The 23,426-nt window shown below is 43.2% G+C and overlaps 1 long non-coding RNA gene across 1 annotated transcript; it reads left to right on the top strand.

The window, feature by feature from the left end:
* The first annotated feature begins 875 nt into the window (after positions 1-875).
* On the top strand, positions 876-22,783 carry LOC309863460. Its single transcript, XR_014311056.1, has 4 exons — positions 876-1,016; positions 1,969-2,068; positions 3,247-3,385; positions 21,600-22,783. It is a non-coding gene; the product is annotated as an uncharacterized lncRNA (long non-coding RNA).
* Positions 22,784-23,426: the final 643 nt, after the last annotated feature.

Genomic DNA, 23,426 nt, shown 5'->3' with positions numbered 1-23,426 from the left:
CTATATGAGAGTTTCCTAATAATACAGATAATAAAATGCTAAGGAAAACTGAACATGAGTTCAGTTATTTGTTTTAAAAGATACGTCTTGTTTAAAACTGAGCTTGCAATGTGTATTTATATGAAGATGAAGTGATATAACACAGGAAGTTTCCATCAATTTTACCAAAGAACAATGAACTGCATGTGTGTACATATGTGTGTGTGTGTGTGTAATTTATTCATAGTTTCTATCAATTTTTATATATTATTTTATATATAAATATTATACCTCTATATATAATTTATTCATAGCTTCTATAAATTTTACCAAAGAACAATGAACTGTGTGTGTACATATATAATTTATTCATACATATAATTTATTTAAGTATGTATAAAATTAGTCACATGTAACTTCAGATGCAGCAGTTTTAAAATTGAAGTTCAGATTCCTAATGTATCGTTTTCAACGTAGAACCATAGAACACAATTGTTATCAATAACACTTTCCCCTACAGAAACCACTCATGTCGTAACTGGAGTGTGAGATCCCAGCAGAGAGGAGGCAAGCCACCAAAAGAGCATTATTATGATGGTTTAGAACACTTAACTTGGAGTGAGATACACTGGGCTTGAGGTCCTGCTCTGTCCCTTCCAGGTATTGAAGGACCCTGACCAAAGAAAGTGACTTGTTTAAGCCTAAGCAGGTTTCATCTGTAAAAAATATTAACATAACATCTATCTCTTAGGTTGTTGTAAGGATTACAGCATAGAACAAAGTGGCTAGTACCCAGTAAGTACTTGAAACGTCCTCACTCATTTTATTACTACTAACATCCTCCTCCATCTCCCAAGCAGTGATTCAGGTTAGTAAAGAAGAAAACATTTCTTAGGGGGAAAAAAAAATAGAAAGAAGCTGAACATCTCTTCTGAGGGACTCCTACAGCACACTTGAAAATAAAAACGGCAGCTCGTCTTTGGAAAAGAAAAAAAAAGCAAAAGAATGAACTCTTCGACCAGGAAAACTTCTCTCGGGTGAGTTTCAGATAGTAAAGAAAAGACAGAGTGGAGAGATGCAAAAGTCTGAAGGTCAGGTGGGTGAGAGACCTGTCACCTGTCACGGTGACAAATAATGGCTAATGGGAGAGAAGAGGAGTCCTAAGGGATAATAAACCTTCCAGCCATGGCTGATGACAGTATTAAACCAGAAAGCTTGTAAGGCAACAGATGAAGACATAACTGTAAATCACTCCACATCAACGCGATTCACAATAACTTGTGGAAGTATTTCAGAAGGGTGCGTACTATTTTGGCAACTTAGTGCTAAGGATTGCTGAAAGACTTGAACTTCACATAATTGCAGGGACAAAGCAGAAACTACGCAAGAATGCTTTAAGAAATAAAAGAGAGGAACAGGGACAGGAAAATAAAAAAAAAGAGGGAGACAAGCCATAAGAGACTTTTAATGAGAGAGAACAAGCTGTGAGTTGACTGAGGGAAGTAGGTAGGGGACGGGCTAGATGGGGAATGGGCACGAAGGAGAGCATTTCTTGGGATGAGCACTGGTTATTGTATGTAAGCAATGAATCCCTAAATTCTGCTCCTGAAACCAATGCTGCACTCTATGTTCATTAACTAGAATTTAAATAAAAGCTTGGAAAGAAGAAAAAGCTATGCAACAATGTCAATACTTTCCTCCAAGAACTGAGAACAATTACGTGTGTAATTCTCTTGCCCTCAATTTTCTGTTACCAGTCATTATATTTGAAATTAATGCTCCCATTTAAATTGATACACTGATTACTTAAAAACATACAAAGTGGTACTGAATTAAAATATATAGCAAACCCATATCAAAGAAAGTATTTTCCTTAATAAACTAATAATAAGAAATATTCAAGTTGGTTGCATGTTCACTAATATTAAACCTTTGCGGTTAACAAAATTGTCCAATTTCTCACTTGCCTTTTTTGGTCATGTCTTCTAGCCATGCAATGAAAAAATACAGGCATGTCACAGTAAGAGAAGGATGACAGGTGCCTATAGGTGGGACTGGGACCAGCTGGGTACCAGCCTGAAGTGAAGAGGTAGGTTGGAATAATGGAACCAAGAATCCCGAGTTTTAATGTCAGATATTACACTAACTTTTACTCAGAAGAGTCACTGTGCCTCTCAGGGCCAGAACTTTCTGGTGTGCAATACCAGGAGGTCAGGGCTCCTGGGTGGCTCAGTGGGTTGAGCCTCTGCCTTCGGCTCAGGTCACGATCCCAGGGTTCTGGGATCGAGTCCCGCATTGGACTCTCTGCTCGGCGGGGAGCCTGCTTCCTCCTCTCTCTCTCTTTCTCTCTCTGTGCCTACTTGTGATCTCTCTCTGTCAAATAAATAGAATCTTCAAAAAAAAAAAAAAAAAAAAGGAGGTCAGGCTAGTCATTTCTCAGGTTCCTGCCAGCCTCATCATTCTGTGATTTCAGCTGTTCCTTTTGTTGCTCCTGTCATTCCTTCCATGGTATCTTTTGTCACTAGTCACCACCCTCATATCTCCATGGACACAAGGATAGAGATAAGGATTGAGTTAGGAATGGGACATGAGATGTTATTCAAACTAAGCATGGATAAAGAATAATGACAGGCTATACTGCAAAGTAAAAGCCGTGTTATTGAATATTTACCCCCTTAGGAGTTGTACTGACTCATTATCATATGTTCAATTTGATATTCAGTGATATGATAAATAGTCGCCAGTACGATTGCTTGAAATTATATCAGATACATGCATAATCGTGTATCTGGTGGTTTTAATGGTCTATATAACAAAAGGGGGCAAAAATCCCTAACTGATACAATTACAACACTGCACAGGCTTCATACATTCTCCTAAATTGTATTGCTGCTGAAAGTTCCATGTTTTTTGGGCTTAGCCTCATACCACAGATTAACTCCCCTTTTCATTGTCACTGAAGTTTTATCTCGCCCCTACAGCCTTTTGTCTTGGTTGGAGTGGTTGCCGAAATATTTTTAGGGAGCTCCTGGGTGGCTCACTTGGTTGAGCACCTGCCTTCGGCTCAAGTCGTGATCCCAGGGTCCTGGGATCGAGCCCCATATCGGGCTCTCTGCTCAGTGGAGAGCTTGCTTCTCCCTCTCCTACTCCCCCTTCTTGTTTTCTCTCTCTCTCTCACTCTCTGCCAAATAAATAAATAAATAAAATCTTTTAACAAAGAAAAGAAAAAGAAATAATTTTACCAATTACTCTTTTATTCTAAAATAGGGCCCGAGAGAGCTGCATTAACATCATGGCTCTCCACTTCACAAGAGAATCCACATTCTGCTATGATTCATCTTACACTTCCTGTGCTAGCGGAGAACCATCACTCCCTCAAGCTTCTCCGTGTTTTCTGGACATCCAGGTACAGTACAAGCTCTTGGTTCTCTCTCGGGCCATTTTCTCATGAAGAATTAAATCCTTACTAATTAATTGAAGTTAATCTACATGTGGAGTAGAAAACAATACAGTGATAAGTCTGTGTTTGCATTACCTATCCTAACATGATCTGTGTTCCCAGCGCCCTCACAAACTCACAGGGGTTATAGCCTTGCAAGGGTTGCAGTTCATCCATTCTAAGTTCTCTACTCTTTCATTTTATATTTTTTAAAGATTTTATTCCATTTATTTGATAGAGAAAGACAGCGAGAGATGGAGCTAGAGAGGGAGAAGCAGACTCCATACAGAGCAGGGAGCCCCATGTGGGACTCATGACCTGAGCCGAAGGCAGACGCTTAACTGACTGAGCCACCCAGGCGCCCTCTACTCTTTTTTTTTTTTTAACTGCTCCACAAACACCAAAAATAGGACTAAGCATTTTACCCCGTATTTCATTAAACTCAATCTTCACGTAACTTCACGAGGTAGGTATTATCATTTTACCCCAACTTACAGATGGGGTATCTCTTTTAAATACCATGTCTGCAAAACTAGAGATGACCAGGTGTCACGAACCTTGTGAATCATTCTCCAATCGTTGGCATTGCAAAATTACATCCACAAATGCCTGAATGTGCAATTCACCGCCATACATGTTGGAACTTATGTTAAAGGTAGTGATAAACATGCCACCGCGCCCGAGAACAATAATCCATGGAAGAGTACTCCATATGTTGTAAGCCCGAAGAATATTAGTATCTACTAAGTGAATGCAAAATTATATTTATTTCCTTGCTGAGTTGTAGACTGTAATACACTGGACCTATCTATCAATTACAAATATTAAAAATTTACTCCACAATATCTAATTGGTTTTTTGACTATTGTAAAAATCATCTCATTGAAAAGCTATTTCCGGGGCACCTGGGTGGCTCAGTGGGTTAAGCCTCTGCCTTCAGCTCAGGTCATGATTTCAGGGTCCTGGGACTGAGCCCCATGTCGGACTCTCTGCTCAGCTCGGAGTCTGCTTCCCCCTCTCTCTGCCTGCCTCTCTGCCTGCTTGTGATCTCTCTCTGTCAAATAAATAAAAAAGCTATTTCCATTTCAGCCCCTACGCATTTGCTCGGTTGTTACGATTTTGCATTTGGACTATAGTTTTGAATAAAGTATCTACCATCACATCTTATCTTGGACTTTGATAAAGATGAAAGCGCCATCATTAATGCTATAACTTTAAAGCAGTTTTCTAATTTTTGTGCCAATGATACAGTTCCCTTGGCTTAGAAAAAAAAAGTTTTGGGGTGCTGGGTGGCACAGCTGGTTGAGCATCCAACTCTTGGTTTTGGTTCAGGTCATGATCTCAGGGTCACAAGACTGAACTCTGTGTCAGGCTCCACGCTCAGCAGGGTTCTGCTTAAATTTCTCTCTCCCTCTCCCTTCCCACCCCCACTCAAATAAAGAAATAAATCTTTTTTTAAAAGTTTTTTCTTTGCAGTGAAGTATCAAAAATTTTTGTTTTGATATTGTTTTTAAAATCTCTTGAAGTACAAAAAAGCGGCTCCGTCATAATACATTATCCTACCCTTACTGCTGGGCTTGGAAAGCGGAGTGGGGCAAAGCATAGCCAGGTCTCAAACTCCTGAGCATTTGAGTCTAATTAACAGGTGGATAAGAAATTTATTTTTCTTAATAGAGTTATATGTCTGGAATTTATTTAGTGGTTTTGAGGGAGACTAGAAAACAGGATTGCAAATCGGGTCAGAAAATAAGCCCCCAAAACCAAGATAATTTCCAGTTGAATTATGACCTCAAATGGATTCCTGAGAATGGAATTTCCATAATTCGCAATCCTATTATTGGTTATTTCTGGAGCCTTTGGGACTGAGGGCAATATCCTCTGTAGAATCCCTAGCCTATTTCCTGCCTTGTTGGTCTTTAGTCTCCATTCCCCATTTCACTAATTAATTGTATTTTATATGCTAACAACTTCCTAAAAGGAATCGAGGTGGTTTGTTACAAATGCCAGAGAAATGGAATCATTAACTTAAAGGGAACGCTAAAAAAGAGCTGTGTTCCTAAGAGAAGAGATAGTTGTGCCACGTTAGTAGCCTAACAATAATTACGACAGCTGAGCGGAGATGGAAGTTTTCACCTTCCCAGCAGTCACTGAAAGCATGCTTCCCCCCACGCAGTGAGGATACCTGGAGAAATTTAAACAAGCTCTGGGAGAGCAATTGCTTGGGGAAAATGGAGTCGCATCACCTAAAATCTGATGGAGGTGAGAAGACATGGTGACAGCGCCTAGTTGTTCCTCCAAACAAAAGGAGGGAAAAGAGTCCAGTTAAAAGGAAAACGAAAGGGTTCGAAAGAGAGGAGCTAACACAACTGGAAATGTATGTTCCCTATGAATAAGCCCTCCCTGCAGAGGTTTCTGGATGCAATATTAATTCCAGACCGGGGCAGGAAATCACCAAATGTCACCCAAATGATCTGGAAGCTAACGCAACCTCCTAGCATATGATTTACTTTCTAGAAAACAGTTTACTGTCAGATTCTGGCTGGAAAAGTCACTTCAAAAACTGGAGAGGAGTCTGACTCTATATGCACAAGCAGTTTAACTGCCTCGAGGCCCGACAGAGGCAGGGTCAGCTACAGATGGAAGGAGCCAGGAGGGAACATTTTCTGTCAGTCCGGTGCTGCTGCCCGTTTATGGTGGAGGAGCAGGACCCCGGAGCCTCCCCGCGCTAGGCTGGCCTGTTTGGAGCTGTTTCCCCTGGCCTCTGGTGGGGCCTGCCCCTCCCGAGCACATCTGGCAGACCCTGTCTGGCACCGGGCTCTGCGGAGCAGTCCATCGGGCCCGTCTGCAGCCTCCACGGGGGACAAGGCAGCTTTTCTTAACTGTCCGTTCCCTCGGTTTCCGAGCCCTCGCACTGCGTCTGCAACATCATTCTCTACGAAGTCGAAGACGTGCAGACAGGATGACATGTCCCAACGCAGGTCTGGTGTCCCAGACCTGCTCTGATGGCATGCGATTTCCGCACAATGAGAACACATGGGCCTTTGTGCAATGTGCATCTGGAAAACTTCCCAGATCATGCATCTGCCCTCTGATTTACACCTTGCAGAATAAGGCTGACCCGCAGGAAAGCGACTGAATCTCGAAGCGGTGGGTGGGCTGTGCCCCCTCCCCCAACCCCTGCCTCCTTCTTATTCTGAGAAACAATCGTGGGTGTTCCCACCTCCCCAAAACTCCCTCCCCTGAAAAAGAAGGGGGAAAAGCTGCTTCCTGGCTGAATAAAGCTGAAACACCTGTGTGCCAGAAACACACAGATGTAGACAGGCAGGGCGCTCCTGCCGGTCCATCTGCCCCGCGTGCTTCTCTCGGGCGGTTTCGGGTGGCCACCAATTAGGACGGGAAACCCACACCATAGGAAAAGATTCCTTTGGTCCTCATTATCCCCATTCCCTTGCAATTCTTCTTCTCACATTTCTCTCTCTCTCTCACTAGGGTTCTACCGGAGGATGAATACGCAATGCCAAAAACAACCTTTGGCTTTTAAAAGGCCTGAGAAGCCGTTCTATTTCAGGTGGTATCTTCCCTCCCTCATTACTCATCCTGCGGTTTTTGATCCAGGCTAGGAGGACGAGTGGGAAGAAAAGCAATGTCATACCCAGTGTTAACGGAACCTTTGTTGTAAAAAGGCTGTGCTTTATGTCACGGTGGTTAATTCGCGCTCCTGTGAGATGGGGAGCGTGTGCTGAGCTTCATTCATTCTGAAAATACCCACCCAGCGCTACTCGGCCTTGTGCTGTGCTCCGCACTGGGGGGGTTGACACCTGGGACACGGCCTCACAGAGCTCGTCCATGAACGCAGTACAAATGACTAACTATGCTGTGTCTTGCAAAAACAGCAGCACGTCTAACATGCTTCATAGTGTCACCATTTTAATTCCGCTGCCTTTGTCTGCACCCTGATTTCTTCCTCCCTCCTCTGGAGCAGTGGCCTTCAAGAGTAGAGAAGGGCTCTAACTGACTTAGTACAGCACTACCCCATGGCACAGGCAGTGTGTAACAGTCCACAGGAGTAATAAGACGTTGGCATGCAGGAGCAGGACTTTATTGTTATATAAAGATTTTATTTATTTATTTGACAGACAGAGACATCACAAGATCACAACTAGGCAGAGAGGCAGGCAGAGAGAGAGGGAGGAAGCAGGCTCCCTGCTGAGCAGAGAGCCCCGTGTGGGGCTCCATCCCAGGACCCTGAGACCAAGACCCTGAGCCGAAGGCAGAAGCTTTAACCCACTGAGCCACCCAGGAGCCCCGTGTTATTATTATTTTTTTTAATAAAGATTTTTATTTATTTGAGAGAGAGGGACTCAAGTGAGCACACAAGCAAGGGGAGCAGCAGAGGGAGCAGGACAAGCAGACTCCCTGCTGGGCAGGGAGCTGGATGTGGGGCTGGATCCCAGGACCCTGAGATCATGACCTGAGATGAAGGCAGATGCTCAACCTACTGAGCCACCCAGGCTAAACCCTGGACCATTTTGCAAATAACCTTTTATACAGCTATATAAAACGGACTGGGTTCTGGGGAATGGATGGAGGTGCCTAGCAATCGGAGCCTAAAAAATCAGTCTTTGGAAAAAAAAATTGCTGCTTTATTTTTTTATACTTTTTATTTTGAGACCGTATTAGACTTAAAGAAGAGATGCAGAGATGCTGCAGAGAATTCCTGAGGAGCCTCCACCCAGCTTCCCTTAGTATGAACATTATACAGTCACCCTGATGCATTTGTCCAACAAGAAATTAACATTGGCACAATGCTATTGACTCTGTGACAGACCGTATTCAGATTTAATCAGTTTTCCCACTAATAACCTCTTTCCATTCTAGGATCTAATCCTGCATATCACGTTGCCTTTAGCTTTTGTTTAGTTTTAAGTGAGGTCTTTATCTCTTCTCAGTAGGTGTCATATTGTGACCATATCACACCATTTGGGGGGAGGAAGTTCTGCCTCTTTGGATCTGTAAAATGAAGAAAGGGAGATCAGAAAGGAGACAGAGTGGAAATATGGGGAAGAGCTTCTAAATTTTCTTATTTTTGAATCTATGTGCAGGGAGAACAGAGGTTTTTCTGACCCTTCCTATCTGCTTAGCCCTGGGAAAATGAAAGGTCAAGTACTTTCCTTTAGTAACCTTGTTAATCTCTAGGGGCCCAACAGCTACTCTCCTGCAGCCCTGGATGACTCTTTCCATGTCCTAGAGGGGGCAAAGGAAGCCCTGCCTTTCTGGGTGACACGTTGAGGATCACAAAGCCTGTGAAACATACAGCAAGACTAACACAAAGGCTTAATGGGGAACTTAAGTCTCAGTCACTAACCCTTATTACCTGCAGTGGCATTGATTTGCAGGGATACAAGCAAAATGCTTTTACAAGGAAAATTTGGAGCAGAAACTGAAAATGGAGTCCCTTAGCCCATATGGGGGGCAGTTGGGAGGGAGGTGGGGGGAGGTGGGGGGAGAGGGGGAAGGGGGTCCACACTCCCTGTGGTAATGAACTCCGGCTGGCACAGAGCTAAGTGTAGTAATTTTCAATTGGTTTAAGCTGCAATCACAAGCAGCTGAGTAATGTGGGACTTTCATACGTGTTACGTTTGAAAGCCAGTGACTAGGACTGGCCTGAGGCATTCTTGTGGACCTTGACGTACAAAACAACCTCCAGACACATTCTGAAAGCCCTCGGGCCCTTTGGGCCCCAGGAACCTGAGCCCCAGGACTTCAGAGGGATTCCCTTCTCCATTTCGCACTTGCGGGAGCCCGGCAGAAACCCACGTGCTAGAACTGCAACAGCAGGTAATACAGGGATTGTAAAGAACATCCATCTTTGTCAGAGTTACAAACAGGTCTCCCTGCCTCCCCCTCCTCACTCCATCCCTCTGCTTTCCTCTTTGGCCAAGAATCCACATGAAGCCCAACGTGTTCATTCCTCTGCGGCAATAATGCTGCCATCAGGGAGAGGGACCCTCACCGGATCCAAGAGGCCTCTCTAGCAGGGGAGCGCTCCGCTGGGGACTTCACTCTCCCCTCCCTCCCTCAGGCGTGTCCTTTTTTTTTTTTTCAACATTAGGCATTCTTTTAGAGTTTCAAATTAACATCAAAGAACAGTAATGTAATGATTCCAGGCTGTGATAAACAAACAAACAAACAAACAAAAACCAGGGATATCTCCACAATAAAACTCTGTAAAATGCACCAACTGGCCCGTTTTAAATGACTCTTTTTAGTACCAGAGGGGAGAAGAAAAAAAAGCATATGAGGTAAATCCTTCACCGGGTAACTCACCAGGGAGACTGGTAAAAGTAAATTGCACAGCTCTAATTTTCCTAGCAGCTTCCATGCTATTCTTTGAAACTGAGTATGAACCCCTTGGCCTAATCCCAAGAGCCGATCTATAGTAAATAGTGCACACTTAATGCCTAAGTTCCTTTTTAGCACCATTCAGACAGTGACTTCAGCCACAGAGCTTAGTCATAGCAGACATTTTTGTGGTGAAAGCATTAAACCCACATGCAGCTCTCTTTCTGTGGCCACTGGGGGTCATGCTCCCTTCCCATTAGCTGAATAAATCATAAAGTCGGCTCAGACCACCCAAGGAGCAAGACCAGAGAGCCACAGGCGGTGCCTACAGCCACTATTTCTTCTCAGGATCTACAGGGGGAGAAAAAAAAAGAGAGGAAAAAAGAAAAACAAGAAAAAACACTGCAAAACAGACTGGCTGTAGGAAATCATTTGATTTTTTTTTTTTTTTTAAACTGGGATCTCTTTGAGAGTAACCCAGAGACTTGTTTATTTGTTTATTTATTTTGTGAAAACCAGGGAGCCGGATTTAAGAAGAAAAGTAGTAGAAAAATAAAGCCACATGCATGCCTTTTGTCCCATGTCGGAGTTTGTTGACAAAAAAAAAAAAAAAAAAACCAACGCGCTCTCTCTCTCTCTCTCTCTCTCTGTGGATTTTAAATTAAGTGAGGCCACCCTGTGTGGCCGGGCTCTTCAGGTGGTTCCGATAAGACACAATGCAGACACGACAGGGGAGGGGATGGGGGGGACACTGCGTATCCGGCCGATTATGTGGCCAATCGGGATTTAACACGGAAACAAACGTGTTGTCCAAGGCTCCCTGTGTCAAATGATTCACTCTGCCGGGAAGAAGGATGGTCAGGGAGGAAGGTCTGCGAAGTCACGTTCCCATCAATCAGTAAATAAGATAAGAAACAGGAATTCTAAACACAACTATTAGCAGGCGACTGCTATCCCCTCAGCAGACCCCGGCTCATTATGTTAAGCAGTCCCTTCGCGGGAAGGAGGGGTGGGGGGGAGGTTGGCCCTGAAGCAGAGACTGGGGTTTTTTGCTTGCATTTATTAAAAGTACGCTGAACTTTAAACAACTCTGCCAAAGTCTAACAGGCAACTGAAATTGGGACCGCTCCCCCCGCCCCCGAAATAACACACACGCGCACACACACACACACACACACACTGAAGTTCTGCAGAAAGGGAAAGGCATTCGAGGTGAATTCTAAGGATTTCCGAGAGCCTCTTGGGCAGGTACCATTTAGGATGCTGAAGAAATTTGAAACTAAGTGAGAGTCAGTCACTTGTGAACTGCCTCCTGGCGTCTGAAAAAATATCAGTTTGCGATCTTGAGACTTGTTTGTAAGCTTTCATCTGTTATGTAGGAGAATGGTGTTCTTAAAGCAATAGACTATATTTAATCTTTGCCTAAAGTCAAGGGAGTGCAGGTAACTTCTCCATGAGGGCTCACACAAAACTCTGCCTGAAAACTCTCCAAAATCCTCCCCTCTCGTAGCCCTCTCACTGCTGAAGGCGGGACAATGAGTTGGTCCACCCTGGGACCCGCTGCATGATGATCTGGTGATGCCTGCCCACCAGGGAGGAAGGCAAGATCACTGATATCACTTGTGACTTAATACAGGAATCTTAGGGTCACAGTGAAGCAATCCTAACTGTCAACAGTGCAGGTCCTGGAAATCTATCTCAGAAGGCCAGTGAACCCACTTATCAATAACCTACAGCCCATCAAAATTTGGTAGTTAAAATCTTCATTTGTGAACTTACACATCGCTTTCACTACCCAGTACAAAGCAGAAACACAGTGATGGTCCCCGCGGTGACCCACAAGCATAGTCCACGAAAAGCTTCGCTCACAAACTTTCCCCCCTCCTGCGGAGTGACTTTCATTTCTCTTCTTTCATGCACGTATTTTCCACATCGTTGAGAAATAAGCCATGCTGGGGCAGATGCTCGGAAGCCTCCTTCCTGAGTCGGGGCTCTTGGAAGAATCAGGCCAACTGTTGCACGGTGTCCAGCTGCTTATCTGGGACCCACCCAATGCCTCCTGGGAGCTGCGGCATGTCCCTCTAGCCACACTGGACTCCATGTAGACAGAACAGTCAGCAGGTGCAGGCTTGGGGTCTCTGAGTTGCAGAAGTTAAGCAATCCCAAAGATACGAGTCCAGAGGAAATAGAAACTCTACTGAAAAAACAGAAGAAATTTAAGACAGAAATGTGGAAAACAAACTCCTTTCATTATTAATAGACATCAGTGCTTGGAAGATGAGCTCTTAGGCTGTATAATTTGCAACTTTCTCTCATTTAGTTAATCTCTGCCAGAACTGATTGGCTTTGGGGCACTGAAACTGTGCTTTTGCGTACTGAAGGTCACGTGTAGAGGCTATACCACTTGCATGCACACAGATTGGGCATTTTTATCCTTCTGGTTAGTCAGGTAGTGCTCGCTTCGGCAGCACATATACTAAAACTGGTTAGTCAGGTAAAAAATTGAGATGCTGGAACTTTGGGTCACGGTGATTAAGGTAGTAGCATTGGAGTGGATCATTTTATTCCACGAACAATACTGTTTTAAAAACTAGTTACCGAGCCCCAGGCTAACACTGACCACACGGACTCAGACAGGATCTGGGGGTCACCACCCTTCCCCCACTCCCCTCTTCTTCTCCTAGGCTCTGTTCCCCTAAGCCCTACCTGCCCAGGCTGTCCCCTTTCATTTTATTTTGCCTTCTCCCCGAAGTAGGCCTGTCCCTCCTCAGTGCATTGAACTCTGGTCATAAGAAAAGCAACTACTATGACACGAGTTATACGCCACACAAAAAATCCACTTGCTACAAAATCAACATACATTTCCTCCCTAGTCTAAAGTAGAATTAATTAATGATAATATCTTCATTAACCGGGACCACCACCACCACCAAGCACTTATCAAGATAAACCATAGGAGATGGACTACATTCAAGTTTTTGGTCCACATGGGATTTATCCTTATAAGGAGAACCTACTAGATGTCTGGCACTATCAGAGGTAACAGACATGGTACTAAAAAAAAAAAAAAAAAAATAGTAGTAATCCTTTGAATCCCAGTTGAATACTACCTATATAACCTTGGGCACGTTTCTCCATCTTTTAGTGACTCAGTTGTCTTATCTATAAATTGGGACTACTGTGTCTTAATAAGTATTAGCTATTATTATTATGTGCTGGAGCAGAAAGGTTATGGGACATGTGACCCTGCCTGCCTTTTTGAGCCTCATAGTATTACGAGGACCCATGACGTGGGGCTCTTGCTGCTTTACACAGAGACTTTGCATTAATTAGCAAATGACACAGCCTGTGAAGGGATGCACTTGCCCTCAGAGCAGGAGTCTTCCATGCTGTGCCCAACCTGCCACAACCACTTGCAGCAGTCTCCATGAAGGCGGAGATAAAGGCGTGCCCAGGGGGGCTCAGAGAGCGCACAGATGGGAGGGTTCCCTTTAGGTAAAACTAGACATTTTTGCCACACTTCAGATTCGGTACGTAAGCAAATTAAAGAACAAAACAAAACACTAACCCCAGATCACTGAACTGAGAAATTTGTCGATCTCTGTATGTCTGTTAATTATGAGTGGCTCCCCAGTGAGTGACAAATGAGCTTTTCCCCCCCTTTCCTGTTCCCTTCTCGGCACTAGGGACCTGTTGCATCTTAGTACCCCCACAATGTCTCACCAAGCTTCTGATTCTCCTGGGCCTCTATTTTGGCCCTGGGGACTCAGGTTTTGAATGCCCGACCTTTGGGCTCAAGTAGCCAAGACCTATAGGCTGCCTCCCAGCCTGCTTCCCCTTCATTTCACTGTCACCACAGTCTTCTCAGCCACCCCCAAGCCCCAGCACAGCTTCCAGCCTGGAAGCCAGCACTAGGGGTCACCCTGCGTGTAGGCACTCTTCCACAGTGCTCTACGACCATCACAACCATCAAAACATACCTTTGTGGCTGGACCCGGGCCGTCTTTTGACCCCAATTGTCTCTGGTACATATGAAAGCTCATACATGGAATGTGGAAAAGCTGTCTCCTTGTGTTCTGTCTGAGAACCGCCCGGGGAGGAAGGGAAGTCTTCCCCTGAGAGGCGATGCTTGTGGACAGGACAGAAGATGGAACACATGCCCAACCCTCGAGGAGCATATGGTCCGTTAGGCAAGACTGATGTATAAACAGAACATTCCATGATAGTGTGCTGTGGGGTACAAAGAACTATATACACCAGACAGAAACAAAAAAGGGCGTGGTAGGCAGACTGAAGAGTCAAGAAACTAAAGGGATAAAGAAGGAGCAAGATGTGAGAAAAATGGTCAAAGTAAAAGAGGAGAAATGGGTGGTAAGGTCGAGACAATGACCCCCAAACTGCCAATGGAGACAGGGAAGTAATGGGGGTGGCAAGGCTATGGAATGGATTGTGTTTAGGTCGACGCAGTAGCTCTTGCTCAATGGCCCTGCTTGTGTTGGAAACGAAACCTCTGTGTCTGGAGGCCTGGGGAAGGGGCCAGATAGAAGGCTACAAAGAACGGACAAGGTTTGAACTATCCATTGAGAAGAGCAAGAGACTTTATTAAAGAAGAGTGAGTGAAGAGATAGATAAATGACACAACAATTTCAAATGAGTTAAGAAGGCAAGAGATTGCATTGACACCAGGCATCTGGCTGTACAGTGTCCCTCTATAGCCCTGAGCTCCCAGGGAAAAGGATTAGGGGAGACAGATTTTAATTAGATCCAGGCTTGGGATTCAAAGACGTCATAGATACTAGTAAGAGTAAATATAGGATTGACTAGGAGGTCTAGTTTGGGCATAGCTCCTTATTGCTGTTGGGATAAAATCAAAATCCTTAAATACTAACCCAATAACCCCCACGATTTGGCCCTGCTGAAGCTCTCTCAGCCTTTATTCTTCTGCACAGCCTCTACGCCCCAGACTCATTGGGTTATCTTCTGTTTCTTTGCACACCTTGAAATGCAAGTATCTCCTACCTCCGAGTTCTTAACCATGATCTTTCTGCGGGAATGCCCTTCTTTTTTTTTTTTTTTTTAAGATTTTATGTATTTATTTGAGGGAGAATGAGTGAGAGAGAGCATGAGAGAGGAGAAGGTCAGAGGGAGAAGCAGACTCCCCAAGGAGCTGAGAGCCCAAGGCGGGACTCGGTCCCGGAAGTCCGGGATCATGACCTCAGCCGAACGCAGTTGCTCAACCAACGGAGCCACCCAGGCACCCGGAATGCCCTTTTTAACACTCGACACGGCTGGCTTCTCCTTGTTCTCCAATTTCTACTTCAGAGACAAGCCTCTCAGAGAAACATTCTTAGGTCCCCTGGCTACATAAGCTTCCCACTGCACGCACACTCTATTCCCTAAAGTTTATCACACTTGTGATTGTTTGCCCACCATCGTTCTTCCCCTATATGTTGCTCTGAGCATGTTTCTCCTATTAACTACTACCTCCTGCCTTTTTCATGGTGCTCTGCTCATAGCAAATGAGCAATGAACCTTTGCTGAGAGAATGACCAGATGAGCCGAGAATTATAAAAGGCCCCCACAAGGCTACAAAGGGAGGAAATCAGAGTGAGCATGGGCAGATGAGGGTAGACAGAAGACGCAGAGAAGTTCTCCACAATAGCATTGCCCAAGGGGCCCAGAGGAGAGGATTTATTCTAGGTGAGTGGTAGGATCTGCAGTTGTGAATGTCAAGGAACTGGAACGTGGGTGTGTTAGATGCTTTATTTCTTCAAGTGACAACTCAGAGTGCTTACTGTATGGGTACAACTGTGGTTGGAAAGCAGCATAAACACCTAGGGTCCAAAATCTTTAGTTACTGGAGAATGATGGAAAAATCGGTTGATCACATACCCAAGGAGAAGTGTGTGGTAAAGCTATATGGCCTAAAATTCAAGGGAGAGGGAGATGAATGACCATCATCAAGATTTCCAGTTTATCAAAGCAAGGCCAACCAGCCTGCGGGAATTAGCATCGCAGCACTGTGATGGCTCGTTACTTGTTGAAAGTATAGCGCATATCATTTAGAAAGGTTATAACAACAACGTCTTAAACCAAAGGGCATTTTTGGATAAACAAATAAGAAACCAGATAATGATACTAGATGGAAACTGTATTTCCAAAACTTTCTCATTTACATTTTTTCTCCTTAGCACTTAATACTGGTCATCAAAGCAAGTGTCTTACTTATTAGCATCGGTCTCCCACTAGCAGTGAGCTCCAGGAGAGGGTAATTTTGATCTGTTTTATTCAATGCTGTCTAAACAGGGCCCGACACAGAGTGGACACTCAGGAAGCTGTTCTTAAATGAGTGAACTCCATATGACAAAGAGTTTGTTTTCTTTGGTTGTTTGTCAGACTAGTTCAACTAGACTTGGTGGATAAGATGTGTCTGAATTTTTAAGGCATCTCCAAAGCTATTTTGGAAATAATACTATGTCTTTGAAAGATCTGGGATTTGTCTTGTTTTGTTTCAGTAAAAGATATAAAGCAAACCTGAGAAGTGACTGGAAGATCCCAAGCCCTATCGTATCTGTATGTGATACGACGGACACATCTCTGTGAGACCTCTTGGTTTTAAATTGTAAGCCCAATGAAGCAGCTTCTACCTTTCTCCTCTATACATCAATTTAATATGCCCATATGAACTCGAGAGCTAACTGTTAGTGAATCACTTCTCGAAGGTGTTTCCTTCAATGGCACTTCCAGTAATTTCCTTAGGATCCAAACCCAGTTTAAAAAAAAAAACAACAACAACAACAACAACAAAAACTCAGGTTATGTTGCTAAATACTAAGTCCCTTCTTTTCCTGTGAGATTTTCATCTCTTGTTGTTGTTATTTTTTTTTATATTGGTTAAAATATCTTTTTTTAAAATTTTTTATTTTTTATAAACATATATTTTTATCCCCAGGGGTACAGGTCTGTGAATCACCAGGTTTACACACTTCACAGCACTCACCAAAGCACATACCCTCCCCAATGTCCATAATCCCACCCCCTTCTCCCAAACCCCCTCCCCCCAGCAACCCTCAGTTTGTCTTGTGAGATTAAGAGTCACTTATGGTTTGTCTCCCTCCCAATCCCATCTTGTTTCATTGATTCTTCTCCTACCCACTTAAGCCCCCATGTTGCATCACCACTTCCTCATATCAGGGAGATCATATGATAGTTGTCTTTCTCTGCTTGACTTATTTCGCTAAGCATGATACACTCTAGTTCCATCCATGTTGTCGCAAATGGGAAGATTTGAGTTGGGGGTAAATCTTCACTTATTTACAAACTCAGTAATCCACAGTATCAAAACCAATTACTGTCGTAAGCAGTGTCATCGAGTCTATTTTCCTTTTAGAACTATTACAATATTGCCGAAGAACGTCTACTTTCGTGGTCCCACCTGGTAACATGGGTCTTCTTCTCTGCTTTCAGCATGGAGCAGCAGCTGAGGCAGTCCTCAGAAGGCAAGGAAGCTTCTACCACTTCTCTGCTGTGTTCTTTGATAGAGCAGCTACAGACAAGGGAGAGGGGGATGCCACTGTCGTGGGACTTGCTGGACAAAGGGCTCACTGATCTGGGACCGGTGTGAAAACACCAGACATTGTCCATCTCAAATGGTCCACCTGGGGTTGCCAGATTTAGCAAACAAACACAGGCTGGCCGGCTAAACTGAAATCTCAGATAAACAATGAATAGTATTTTGTCTGTGTGGGTCCCTGACACTGCATGGGACAGGTTCACTTGAAAACATTGTTTTTTATCTAAAACCCAAATGTCACTCAGTGTCCTTTAGCTAATCCTAAACGTGCCTTCATTTTCCTGCTATCATTCCTAGCACTGGGACTCCCTCCCTTAAGATGTGGACAATGAGCTATGTGGGTGCTCTGGGTGGATTTCTTTGCCTATGTTGCACGGGGTGAAAGGGTGTGGATCCCAAAAGAGAGAGTGGCCATAGGAGCATGGTAAATCTCATTGTGAAGCCTTTCTTTTGATTCAGCTAACTTAATGAAGGTAAAAATGAGGCCTTGGCAATGCAAGTAAAAAAGATTTTCACAGATAGCATCGGTGATGGTGCAAAGCACTACAGAGGAGCCCACGAGCTGATTCTGTGGCCGCCAGCAGACCCCTCCTCTGCCCTCTTACTTCTTGTGCCTATGTATTAAGGGAAGTGGGGCAAGATTTGAGAGACTCGACTTGTAAGCATATCTCTGACAGTTTACTTTTAATAACATTGTTTGTATTGTGGAAATGAATAGAAAAAGAAATCCTCAGTGGCAGTTTTAATGCTATTAAATGCCACCAGATAGCTCAACTATGCGAGAAGCTTCACTTTAAAAGCTCACTGACGCTGAAGTTTCATTTGTAAACCTGGGGGAAGAAACCCAAAGGAGTAGGAAATGGAACAATCGAACCCTTGGTGAACAATGAGGGCCCAGCTACTTCGCACAGCCGTTCCTGTGAAATACCAGCTCAGATAGTGTGTGCTTTGCAGATTCATAGCGACATCTGAGTACAGAAGATCTAGATAGATATTGTTGATTATAATATTTTTTATACCCAATTATTTTCTTAAGTAATGTTCAGAATGGGAAATACAGTCCCTATCCCCAGCCTTGCTGCTATAGTTGTAAATCCTTAGACACGGGATTTAGTATCTTAGGACTTCCCAGCCTTCATCTTTCTTTCTTTCTTTAAACATTTATTTATTTGACAGAGAGAGAATGTGGACAAGAGAGTGTAAGCAGGGGGAGCTGTGGACGCAAAGAGAGAGAAGCAGACTCCCCAAGGAGCAGAAACTGACACGGGGCTCAATCCCAGAACTCTGGGATCATGACCCAAGCAGAAGGCAGAGGCTTAACCCACTGAGCCACCCAGGCGCCCCCAGCCATCATCTTTAAAACACAAATAATAGCATCCATTCCGCTATCATCATGGAACACTATTAGCAAAGTTGTGGTAATAGTCTGGTATTATGAAAAGCACCAAAATTCACTCCTGTTAGCTTATGTTAATGAATGAATGGCACAAGTAACTTAGATAAATTACTAAAGAGAAATCTGCATCGAATGGACTCCTGCAGTAAATCCAGCTGTTGGAGCAGCAAAAGAGATTGGCAAAAACATCTCTTTGGAAAAGAGCTGGTTTTTAGAGTGACGCTTAATAGAATGTGCATTGCTCTGTCTTAGGTGTTCTCTAAAGTACAAAAGGAGGAGAAGACATGGTCCCTTCCACAGGGAGGTGAGAATCCATTTAGTGGAGAGAGAGAGAGAGAGAGAAAGGACATGCCCGCTGGTAAGTAAGAGTGCAAACTAGCTTATGATTTAGTGCACAGTGGTTGGTGATAATAATAGTTTCCCTTAGGAGTGCCTGTGTGGCTCAGTCAGTTAAGACTTTGACTCTTGGTTTTGGTTCAGGTCATGATCTCAGGGTGGTGGGAGGGAGCCCTGTGTTGGGCTCCATGCTCAGTGGGGGGTCTGCTTATCCCTCCCCCTCTGCTCCTTCTCTCTCTCTCTCTCTCTCTCAAATAAATAAATAAATAGTTTCCCTTAGAGATCACATTTGGACATGGTCCACGTAGGGGAATGATTTTATATAATCTTCAGGATGAGAGGCACTTGCAGAAATGAAGAGAAGAAGTAAGGGCATTCTAGCAGAAGCATTTATTAAGACAAAGACCTTAGCAGACATAGAAGACAGTAAGGAGGCTAGTTTGGCTGCATGAAAAATCCCTGCTAAGACTAATGTGTGAAAGATGAGCTCCCAAAATAAAATAATCATGCATAAAAGATAAGGTTGAACAGGTAGATTGATCCAAGAGGACTGCAGGTCTGGAAAACCAGAATTAGGAGTCTGGACTCTTGAAAGTGACACATCTATTTACAAAAAATGCAAACAAACTATAGATGTGGACATGAAGGCCTACATAATAGATATGCTCCATTTTGCCCATGAAACAATTGACCTTTACTCTTAAGAGTCCTCTCCTTGGGCTGACTGACCAGTATTTTGACATTGTGGTCAGCAGCAGCAAAAGCTCTCACAGCTTGTGTCTCTTCTATTTAGTTGTACAGGGTTCATGGTTTCGGGGATAATAATTTTCCTGATTGTTGGGTTCCCTACTATTGGTTTATCTGCTGCTCCAAGTTGAAATTCTGTTGCAGAATATTTTCGTTTCTTCCACTTCTAAGCTGTTCTGGGGCAGTTTGCTGCACAGACAATGGCCACTGTGGTTTCTGCTGTCATCCCTTCTGCACATATGCTTCACCCGGGGAATACTCTCCATTTCAACACTGTTAGATTGGCTACATTACAGACTTTTATTAATTCACTCCTGCTAGTTAATATTAACTAATGGCATAAGTGATTTTGATGAATTACTAAAGAGCCTGAATCAATTCCTGTAGCAGGTCCAAGTCTTGGAGCAGCACAAGAAATTGGCCCGAATACTACTTTGGAAAAAGCTTTGGGTTTTGAGAGTGATGCTTGAGAGAATGGTGTCTCGTTCTGTCCACCAATCTCCTGAGAGACATCCTGGCCTTATGGATTTAATTTTATGCATCTTGGTCAATCAGTACACTGTTAGATATAGTGCTGCCAAGGAAAGGAAATTCGGTGATGACTTCTAGCCATGTTGCCAATGAAAATCTTACATTGACTAAGTCTAACTTCCTTTGTTGAGTCTTTGAACTATGGCTGTGGAATATGGATTTAATAAAAATCGACCTATTACACAATTCTCTGTTTTAGTCCATTGGTAATGAGGAATGGATTGGCCGTGATGATGTCAATGGTGACACAACTGAACAAACCTTCATTAAGTAGTTCAGAGATCTTCATGAACACTAGCTGGGAAGCCAGGCTTTTTGAGAGTTTGCCAAGGTCAATGGGAACAAAAGCTTCATGAACTTTGAAGCCAGTACTGGCATTTGCTGCACTTCTATGTCAACTGAGATTAGGTCTACATTGCATGAAGGTCAAATCTGCCTCGTGCTTTTAGAAATTGTATGGCAGATTTCAGATCAGAATGCCACCCATAGGAATCAAGAGGGTGCTATCAGAAATCGCATGTCATTGCCTCTTTCTCATGGATTGTGGAAAAGCTTCTGCAGACATTTTAAGTAAATCTTCCACAAATGACTTAAAGTATTTAAAGATTTCAGAGCCAAGCACACAGTGCATGTTATAGGAGTATTTTCCATTCTAATTATTATTATCACCTATCATAAAATGCCTCAGCATATATGTATGCCTTAGGGTTAAAGAACGTTATTTTTAAAAATTTTTTTTACTTTGCCTTAGGAGACTAATCTCTTAAAATACACTTAAAACTTGGTAGATGGTCATTTCTTTTAACTCCTGGAACGTTTTATCTGAAAAATTAACATACATATTTGAGACATCTCTTAACTTTTATTAAAAGGAAGATTTTCTTCTTTGTCTGAAATGAGAGTGTCCCCATCTTCACTCCTGCTTATAACCATACCTGTACTTTGATACCGAACACAGATAAGAGGTTTGACCAAAGTCTTCACCACTCTGTTCTTGGCTTTCTACTGCATGTGCTTTTGAACTTCATGCCATGTTACAGGTCTTCAGCAGTATTTATTTTGCCTTGATGGTGAGAAACTTAAAGATTTTTAAATTTGTGTTTTCCTATTATTGATGACTTTTTTTTTCCCTTTTACTCTGTATTAACTGAAACCATCTCAAGCTTCTGTGGCAAAAGCCACTGCACTGGATATATGTAATATCTATTCTATCTCGATGAAAGCAATGTAACCAGATACAAATGTTCATTCTCCAGCTTCCCTCACAGGAGGAAGATGGTGGCATATAAGAGGAAGTTGAAGAACAGGGCTTCTAGGAAAGCTCTTCAATAATCTGAACAGCCCTTTGGGCTCTTCTTTATCTTTCTTGCCTACAATGTGGATGTGACGGCTATACCTATGAGGACCAACTTACAAATGCAAGGTGACCTTGAGGTTGGGCAACCAGGAAGATACAACAGAGGCCCAGAAGGAGCCTTGGAGTCCTGATGATAGTGTGGAATCTCTGAACTATCCTTAGGCTGCCTACCCCCAGACTTGATCTTATATGAGACAGAAGTAAAGCCTGTACTTGTTTAGAGTCCCTTTCCCTGTATCTTAACTACTATGGTAGTTAGGACCTATGGTAATTCTTAACTGACACTGTGGCCTGTCTTTTTGCCTACTGGCATGTTTCAGAGTGATATTTTCCCTTAAAGGTTTTTGGCCCTGCCTGAGGATATAAATTCTTCAAGAAGCAGGAACTGGGTTTATGCCATTTTTAGCCTTCTTTGGTACTTGACAATCATTGTATGCAACTAGAAGGCTGTTAATAAATCATTTTTGTTGCTGCTAAAACCATCTGAAACCTTAAAGATAGGCATTTCCTGATCACTGGCTGGATATATGATACAAAAACATATATATCAACATACAACTACATACATTCATACACTTATTTATTTATTTATAAATGCTATTCTCAAGTCTCTAATATGTGCCTTTATTTCACCTCTGTGTTTCTTTAAAACACTGTAACCAGAAAAACAGCCTTGGAGATAAATCTAAAAGGAAAAATAATTAGGAAAGAGAATATCAAGCTGCCAAACTTATTTTGAGGGTTCGCTTACTTTGAACGGTTAAACTGATCCATTCCCTTCAAACTTAAAGCTACATCCAAGCATGAAAAGGACAGGCCATTTCCCACATGCTCTGAACATAGCCTTTATTCAATTCCTACATCTAACAGCAGTAGTTGGAGGAAGAAATATAAAAAAACTTTTGCTGAAGGACCACTGTATAGTACTCATACTTGAATCGCCAGTTCAATCCATTTATTTTACAACTGGTTCAAGAATGGTTTTCCCAGTAAGATACAACCAAACTTCACTTCCTGAAAGAATCGTGAAGGCCAACATGGAGTCCCCTATGTTGTAGATGTTAATCGCCTTCAAATTTATTTCAAGTTTCCAATAAACACGTTTGCCTCAATAAAACTTTGGTTCTCTTTGTTTGGTTTTGAATAGGTCCAGAAACAAATGACTTCTCCTCCTAGAACATCTTTTTCTTCACCAGGTTTCTCCATGAAGAGAGAAAATAAGGACTAAGGCAGATGCAGATTAAAATGCCTTCCTTTTTTTTTTTTTTTTTTTCTTAATAAGGTCTAGGTTGAAGAATACTGAAGAATACTAGTTTTTCAGTACTGAATCCCCAAAGGCACGGGCACAGCACTACCAGAGGCCACTCCCCATGGCGACCTGGTCCTTCCTCCAGGGAAATGTGGCAGAATATGCTAAGAACGTGGAGAATCAGACTGGAGGCTCTAAGTTCTGCAGGCAGTTAGGTCCTAAGTAGAGAGGGAGAATGAAGTCATCCTGGGGGACGTCCGAATCAACAGAGAGGAAATCTAAGTGCTCTGGAGCGTCAACCACACCGGGAGACTAAAATTGACGTCCTTGGTGTGTCAAATCGCTAGAGGAAAATGGACCAAAGTCATTTTCGTAAACCAGAGGGCTTCCCCTCTGTGCTGCCTTAGAGAGATCAGGGAAGCCTGGAGAGCAGGGTTGGAATTCCAGCCCAAGGTCATCTCATTGGTTAAGTGATAT

This window comes from Mustela nivalis (genome assembly GCF_964662115.1).
Source record: "Mustela nivalis genome assembly, chromosome: 4".
NCBI classification, from domain to species: Eukaryota; Metazoa; Chordata; class Mammalia; order Carnivora; family Mustelidae; genus Mustela; species Mustela nivalis.
The sequence above is the reverse complement of the archived record's forward strand: the minus strand, read 5'-3'. Positions and strand labels throughout refer to the sequence as shown.